The sequence below is a fragment of the Candoia aspera genome, chromosome 11 (genome assembly GCF_035149785.1).
Source record: "Candoia aspera isolate rCanAsp1 chromosome 11, rCanAsp1.hap2, whole genome shotgun sequence".
NCBI lineage: Eukaryota > Metazoa > Chordata > Lepidosauria > Squamata > Boidae > Candoia > Candoia aspera.
In genome coordinates, this window is record NC_086163.1 from 19854042 (window position 1) to 19862588 (window position 8547).

Sequence of the window (8547 nt, forward strand, 5' to 3'; positions counted from 1 at the left end):
TTCATCTAAGGAGTGAATAATTCATCTAAGAAGCGTCTTTCCCTTTTCAAAACATGATAATTCTCCTCCATTCAACAAATTCTAAGAGATTTTTTTTTCCTTTTTCTTTGCCACTTCCCTGTTTGATGATTCCTCATCTTCTATTCTGCATCACACAAGAAGTTGTGACTCATCCTTGTAGAAAAATGTTACAGAGTTATCAGAAACTCTAGATTCTTCAAACATAGGCAATAATAGTTTCACTCTATCCCACAGTCACCTTGAATACTGAGTCCAGCTTGGGTATCAGGCCTGAAAGATTCAGAGAAACTGGAATGGGGGCAGAAAAGGGCAAAAAGAATGATCAGGGATTAGAAACATTTACAAGCAGAGCCTAAAAGACCTGTGGAAGTTGGCCCTTGAGAAAACAATAACTGAGGGTATGATCACACTTTTTAAAAATTTGAAGGGACATCACATAGGAGAAGCTCAGGACCTGTTCCATCCATCTCAGAAGGGAGGACATAGAACAATGAACTTAAGTGAAGGAAGGCTGGTTCCAGCTGAATGTTAGGAAAAACTTCTAACAGAAAGAGCACTTCAACTTCTGAAGAATGTGGTGAGTTCTTCACTGGATGTATTCAAGCAGAAGCTGGACAGGGTTGCTTTAATTTGGATTCCTGCATGGAGCAGAGGGTTAAACTCAGAGGCCTAAAGGCCTTTTCCAACTTTAGAATGAATGTTGGAAAGAATGGGTGTTAAGAAGGACTTAAATATGCAATCTAGTGTTTTTCAGTTTAGAGTTTACTAAGTCTAGGGATAATGAGAGCATTCATGTCCCAACACAGGCTCTATGAACCTTTCTGTGTGGCCCCATGCTTCACCTTATTTCCAGAATAAAATCATTTTTCATAAGTGATTGGGTATAGCATCAGCAAGGAGCTTCAGACTTCTGCTGAGGCCTTATCAACATCATCTATTTTTACTAACTTTTTCTGTGGGCTCCAGTCAGCAACTAGGATTAAAATAAAGTGAGAGCCAACATGGTGTTGTGGTTAAGGTGTTGGATGAGGAGTGGCGAGATCCAGAAGTTCATGGGGCAACTTTTGACACTCTCTCTCAGTCTTGTCTACCTTAACAAGTTGCTGTTGTGGGGACAACTAGAAGCAGGGAGTACCATATATGCCATGTTGAGTTCCTATACAAAAGGCAGGGCATAAATCTAATAAATCAATAAATCAAAATTTAGCATTAATTGGACCATGGCTGGTGCTGTCAAGACCTTGACTGTCAGGATTGGATGCGTGCAGTTCTTTTATTTCACAGGATTCTTGTGTGGATAAAACACCAAGATTCTTGGAAGAAAGGAGTAGAATTTTAAGCAGTAATTTTATAGCAAAGTTCTAAGTATTTTGGAATGACCAGGCTGAAATTAAAGGCAAAACTGAAATACTTTGGCCACATAATGAGAAGACAGGACACCCTGGAGAAGATGCTGATGCTAGGGAGAGTGGAAGGCAAAAGGAAGAGGGGCCGACCAAGGGCAAGATGGATGGATGATATTCTAGAGGTGACGGACTCGTCCCTGGGGGAGCTGGGGGTGTTGACGACCGACAGGAAGCTCTGGCGTGGGCTGGTCCATGAAGTCACGAAGAGTCGGAAGCGACTAAACGAATAAACAACAACAAAGGCTGAAATTACACAATGAAGAACTGTTTGCAAAGACCAAAAAGAAATGTGCATGGCTACTATATTGTGAGGCAAAAGCAGAGAGAGGGATTCCTTATTCAACATGTGCTTTTTAAGAAAATCTTGACAGCCAAGATTTTTTTTTTTCACTTCAATTGTCATGAAGCCTAATAAATCATTATGCAGAATGTTACACAGCCACTTCTCCTGATCTGAAACACTGCTAAATTAAGCAGCTTCCATTCATCTCTACCCTTCAGAGTTACAAATAAAGGGTATTCTCAAAAGGGAAAGGTGGAAAGGCCAGAGGCAGAAGTAGATGATAAATGGTGGTTGAATAAAGGTGTCTTCTCCAGAGTTCAAAGCTGATTTTTCTCAACAGCGATGAGGTCCAATCCAGGAGAAGTGCTGGTCACTAGCAGATACAGCAAACTGGGATCAAAGAGACACAGAAGGCTCTGGAAGTAGCTTCACGAGTCCATATCGCTGCATGCACAAAGCCATTAGTTGAACACATGCTTTGAATCATAGAACCACATCTACAGTATATTTGGAAGGAAACCTATGACCACATGGTCCAGTATTCTATTCAATGCTGGATTACCATGCACATAGCTGTACAGCCTCTAATTCTAAACTTCTGATGAAAAAACTCCACCACCTTAGGGACAGCTTATTCCATTGCTGGTCGATTCTTACTCTTAGGAGGTTTCTCTTAAAATTTATCTGAAATCTGCTTCTTGGCAACTTCCCTCCAATGGTTCTCGGCTTGTACCCTAAAGCGACAGAGAAGAAAGATTTTCAGCTCTTTAAGGTGTCTTTTCCTAAATTTCCTTTTTTTTCAAGCTACATATACTCAGTTCTTTCAAATGTTCTTCAGAAAGCTGGGGTCATACTCCTTGCAACCATGTGTCCCCATCTAGCTGTGCTCCAGCTTCTCAAAGAATTTGGAATGTGGAACCAGAATGGGACCCAGTACTGTAAATAACACTGAGCTAATGGAAATTTGAAGGGGCCCAGATCCAATCCTACATCTGAAATCTTGGAGAACTGATGATAGTCACTATTATCTATATTATATGATCCTTCTCTGCATACATCATGGAGAAGATCTATCTGTGTGGTCGCTAGGAGTCGAAAAGGACTTGATGGCACATAATCAGTTAATCAAGCAATGTGCAAATGCGGCTTCCAGTCATCAAAATGTTGCTCAAATTACTTTAGAACTTTTGCCTCAGATTGCATTGGAGTTCTTCCTTAAGTTTCACATTTACATTCCTCTCCCCTGTCCATTGATCTCATTTGGGCAGTTGAAGCCAGATTTTCCTGGTCTATTAAGACTTCAATAAAAGCCATCCAGTCATAGTTAACCAAAATTGAACTCACATTTATGTGTGAATATTAATTGTCTGATAATGAGAAGACACGACTGTTTCTTTCTGTAGGTACACCGATCAATTTTAGTGACAATGGAGAATTTTGGGGGGGTCCCTGCCCCCGCTCAGTGCGTGAGAAATTAAAAAGTGATATATATTTTCTAATAAAGTGCTTTCCATCGATCCCCTTCTGAAAATGTATAGTTTCATTGCTCCTTACATCAGTTTCAGTTCATATAAGAATGATTTTCCAGTATAATTGTTGGCTTTCAATTGATGATTAGTTGTAATGCAGCTTTGAAAGATTTTTTAAAACCTTTTGTTTTAATAAAACTTTTCATGATCAGCTGAAAAATACGCATTGCCTTCAGACTATTTTTTTTTAAGTAATAGGCATTGTTTGTTTTTCTCAAAAACAATTCATTTTAACTTACTTTTTTTAAAGGTCTAAACTTTCTATAGACCAGTGATTCTCAACCTTGGCAACTTTAAGATTGGATTAACTCCCAGAATTCCCCAGCCAGCAACACTGCTATAGATTCTTGAGCTGGGCCACAAAATCACAAAATTGGACCATGGTTGCTTCTAACTGTGAGTGAGAGCCATGTCCACCCCCTTCTACCTAGGAGACCTCATCAGAGGAATACAGAGGGGGCATTCCTTCAACAGTTCTTCTTTCCATGGCTACTTCCACCCCCTCTCTTCTATTCCATAAGTTTTCACTCAGATTAAGACTGGTTTTAGGACTACATTACTTAAAATCAACCCTGCCATGTTTCATAAAAGCAGCTGTCTGTTAGGAGAATGCCAAGCTATTGTCTCGATTTCAGAGTAGAGTAAGCAATAAATTCTGGGCTTGGCTACCATACCTTAATCTCATGCAGTGCCAGGAGTACTGCCTGACTCAAAATTATCTTGAACTCTCAAAAGTTTTTGGTAAGATCTGCTGAGATTTTAAACTATGTGCTCTTGAAAGCTTTTGGCACCCTCTCTTAAGAATTTACACATTTTGAATGAGATTGTCAAAATCAACTGCTTGTGCATCAGCCAGAGAGCTCTTGTTACTGGATGATGTTAATGTACAATAAAGTAAATATCTGATGGCCCAGTGGAAAGATCAATAATTTTAAGAAAAGAGACAAGAGGGCTGGAAGTGGCCCTAAAATTGTACAGCTTGGACAGTAGGTGGAGCATGAGCCCCATTTTCCTGGACATGGTTGTTCTTTAATGCTGAAATCTGTGACATTTCTATTTATTTATAGTATAGCCCCTTTCTCTAATTAATGTAAGCATATTTTAGGCATATTCTGTCATCTGTATATTGGGGTGGATAGGGTAATGCAGGCTGAAACTCTGCTAGATAACATCCTAGGGCAGATATAAGATCAGGGCTGGAAAACCTGTGGCCCTTTTAAAAGCTTCAACTCCCAATGTCCCTCACCACTGACTATGCTAGCTGGGGCTTCTGGGAATTCTCTTCAAAATCAGGAAGTCAGTGGTTAGTAGTCCATGCTGATAAAGGTAAGAACCTGCATCATGACCTCAGGACATGAAGCAAGTTCAGGCAAAAAAAAAAGTGAACGAAGTGGTGCTCATGAACCACTTGATGCCCTCCAAGCTCCTTATTTATTTTAGCTTCTCATTTATTTATCATTGGCATTTGTGGGGGGGAGGGGTGTCTGTGTGCAGGTATAGAAGCTCATGTGCTGCAAAGCAAAGTAACATATTTATTTCCAAGAATATGTGTTGTGGAGTCTATAGGCAAACAGGTTACTATTCATCAGCAAGTAAGAATGGTGAATGTCTGTGGCCCAGTGTTTTGTTTGGAAATGCAATCATCTCTCAAAGAAAAAATTATAATATGGAAGATGTAGAGGGATGTGTAGCAATTTACTATAATTTGTATTATAATGAACTGGTGTTTTGAGACTGGCCACACCCATCCAGACTGCCATTTTCTAAGAAAACACCAGTAGCATTCTCTCTCAAAATTTGGGGATTACCTGAAAAGATTGCCTACCTGAAGGCTATGGGGGAGGAGGGATGAGACACATGAAACTAAGTGAAGATACCTTCAGTTGGTCCACCATGTCTACTTCTGTCTGTCTAATTGGAAGCAGCTCCATCGAAAGTCTTTTCTATCACCTAAAAATTGAGAACTTTTGCACACGTGACAGGGAATTAACTTTAGCCCCTTTTAACAGAAAGCACACAATGCACTGCTTTACCATTTTCCAACACTCTATTAGTAAACTCTATTTTAAGCTTCTTCCCTTCTGGACAAAATATACTTCTACTTTTGTAGGTTAGTGATTTTGAGAGAGAACACTGTATTTTAAAAATACTTATGAATAAGTCATCACAATTTTTCCCCTTCCTCTGTAGCATAAATCTATTTCATACAAGAATGTTTTAGCTACTTAATGATATAGTCTAGCCATACCATATTATTGCACATTAGAAGTAATTCGTTTTCCAACTGCAATAGGGAAAGTAATGCATTCAAATTAAAATTGATTTATTTTTTTTTAACTTACTCGATGTTGCTAATGGTGGAGAGGGAACCTAGTTTTTTTTACAGGCTGAAAGGAAAAAAGTTATCATTTTTAAAACAGGGAAAGTGGTTTTTAATTGACTAAAATGCAGAGAATAACTAAATTAACAATTATTTGTGTAAATGTGATGCTTTCAAACTGAGCCACCCATGAACCTCTTACGATAAATATACCCAAATCCAAACAACAGCACTGTTAAAGTTTTTTATCAAGAAACTTTACCAAATGCAAAGATGAATACATTAGGAATGATCCACCAAACTAGTTATCTATGCTAGAATAATGTTTATTATTCTGTATATTTTATTATCTGTTGCCAACTCATATATCCCTCACACTGTATCTGTAGTTTGATTTGTTTTCTAAGAAATCTGTCTGTCTGTCTGTCTATCTATCTTAGAAATATATATATGCCTTTATTTTTCTTAGAAAACATACACATACACACATGGATAATTAATCTAATTTTGTGAGGAAAGACCACAAAAACATCCATTCGTTAAAATATAACACTGAGACAGGGGTGGGAAATAAAATAAAAATACTTTATATTTTGAGTTGTTGAGTGTCATGTAAGAAGAAGCATAACTGGAATTTGGACCTAAAGAAGAACAACATCTTTTAGAATCATTCCTATATATGTACAACATCAAAAAAAAAAAAATCAACAGTTTTGCTTGTCTTTATTAGCGGTAGTAGTCATACTAGTCTTCAGCAAAGGATCGTTACCTTGTTGTGGTGCTGGAGCTTGAGCACCTCAATGATGCCATGAGCTAAACCGTGAAGGGCCACCCAAGACGGGAAGGTCATGACAGAGAGGTCAGACTAAATGCGATCCCTGGGGAAGGTAATGGCAACCCACCCCAGTAGTCTTGCCGTGAAAACTAAATGGATCAGTACAACCAGAGATATGTCGATATACCATCGGAAGATGAGACCCCCAGGTCGGAAGATGGTCCAAATGCTACTGGGGAGGAACAGAGGATGAGTTCAACTAGCCCCAGACGTGATGACGCAGCTAGCTCAAAGCTGAAAGGACGGCTAGCGGCCGACGGTGCTGGTGGTGAACGGCGAATCCGATGTTCTAAGGATCAACACACCATTGGAACCTGGAATGTAAGGTCTATGAGCCAGGGCAAATTGGATGTGGTTATTGGTGAGATGTCAAGATTAAAGATAGACATTCTGGGCGTCAGTGAACTGAAATGGACTGGAATGGGCCACTTCACATCAAATGACCACCAGATCTACTACTGTGGACAAGAGGACCACAGAAGAAATGGAGTAGCCTTCATAATTAATAGTAAAGTGGCTAAAGCAGTGCTCAGATACAATCCAAAAAACGATAGAATGATCTCAGTTTGAATTCAGGGCAAGCCATCTAACATCACAGTGATCCAAATATACACCCCAACCACAGATGCTGAAGAAGCTGAAGTAGAGCAGTTCTATGAGGATCTGCAGCACCTACTGGACAACATGCCTAAAAGAGATGTTATTTTCATCACAGGAGACTGGAATGCTAAGGTGGGCAGTCAAATGACACCTCGAATTACAGGTAAGTATGGCCTGGGAGAACAAAACGAAACAGGACATAGGCTGATAGAATTTTACCAAGACAACTCACTCTGCATAACAAACACTCTCTTCCAACAACCTAAGAGACGGCTTTATACATGGACTTCACCAGATGGACAACACCAAAATCAGATTGACTACATCCTTTGCAGCCAAAGGTGGCGGACATCTATACAGTCGGTAAAAACAAGACCTGGAGCTGACTGTAGTTCCGATCACGAACTTCTTATTGCACAATTTAGGATCAGTCTAAAGAGATTAGGGAAGACCCACAGATCAGCTAGATATGAGCTCACTAATATTCCTAAGGAATATGCAGTGGAGGTGAAGAATCGATTTAAGGGACTGGACTTAGTAGATAGGGTCCCGGAAGAACTATGGACAGAAGTTCGCAACATTGTTCAGGAGGCGGCAACAAAATACATCCCAAAGAAAGAGAAAACCAAGAACATCTATTTCTGTTTTATTGACTATTCTAAAGCCTTTGACTGTGTGGACCATAACAAATTGTGGCAAGTTCTTAGTGGTATGGGGATACCAAGTCATCTTGTATGCCTCCTGAAGAATCTGTATAACAACCAAGTAGCAACAGTAAGAACAGACCACGGAACAACGGACTGGTTTAAGATTGGGAAAGGAGTACGGCAGGGCTGTATCCTCTCACCCTACCTATTCAACTTGTACGCAGAACACATCATGCGACATGCTGGGCTTGAGGAACCCAAGGCTGGAGTTAAAATCGCTGGAAGAATCATTAACAATCTCAGATATGCAGATGATACTACTTTGATGGCTGAAAGCGAAGAGGAACTGAGGAGCCTTATGATGAAGGTGAAAGAAGAAAGTGCAAAAGCTGGCTTGCAGCTAAACCTCAAAAAAACCAAGATTATGGCAACCAGCTTGATTGATAAGTGGCAAATAGAGGGAGAAAACGTAGAGACAGTGAAAGACTTTGTATTTCTAGGTGCAAAGATTACTGCAGATGCTGATCGCAGTCAGGAAATCAGAAGACGCTTAATCCTTGGGAGAAGAGCAATGACAAATCTCGATAAAATAGTTAAGAGCAGAGACCTCACACTGACAACAAAGGTCCGCATAGTTAAAGCAATGGTGTTCCCCGTAGTAACATATGGCTGCGAGAGCTGGACCATAAGGAAGGCTGAGAGAAGGAAGATCGATGCTTTGGAGCTGTGGTGTTGGAGGAAAATTCTGAGAGTGCCTTGGACTGCAAGAAGATCAAACCAGTCCATCCTCCAAGAAATAAAGCCAGACTGCTCACTTGAGGGAATGATACTAAAGGCAAAACTGAAATACTTTGGCCACATAATGAGAAGACAGGACACCCTGGAGAAGTTGCTGATGCTGGGGAG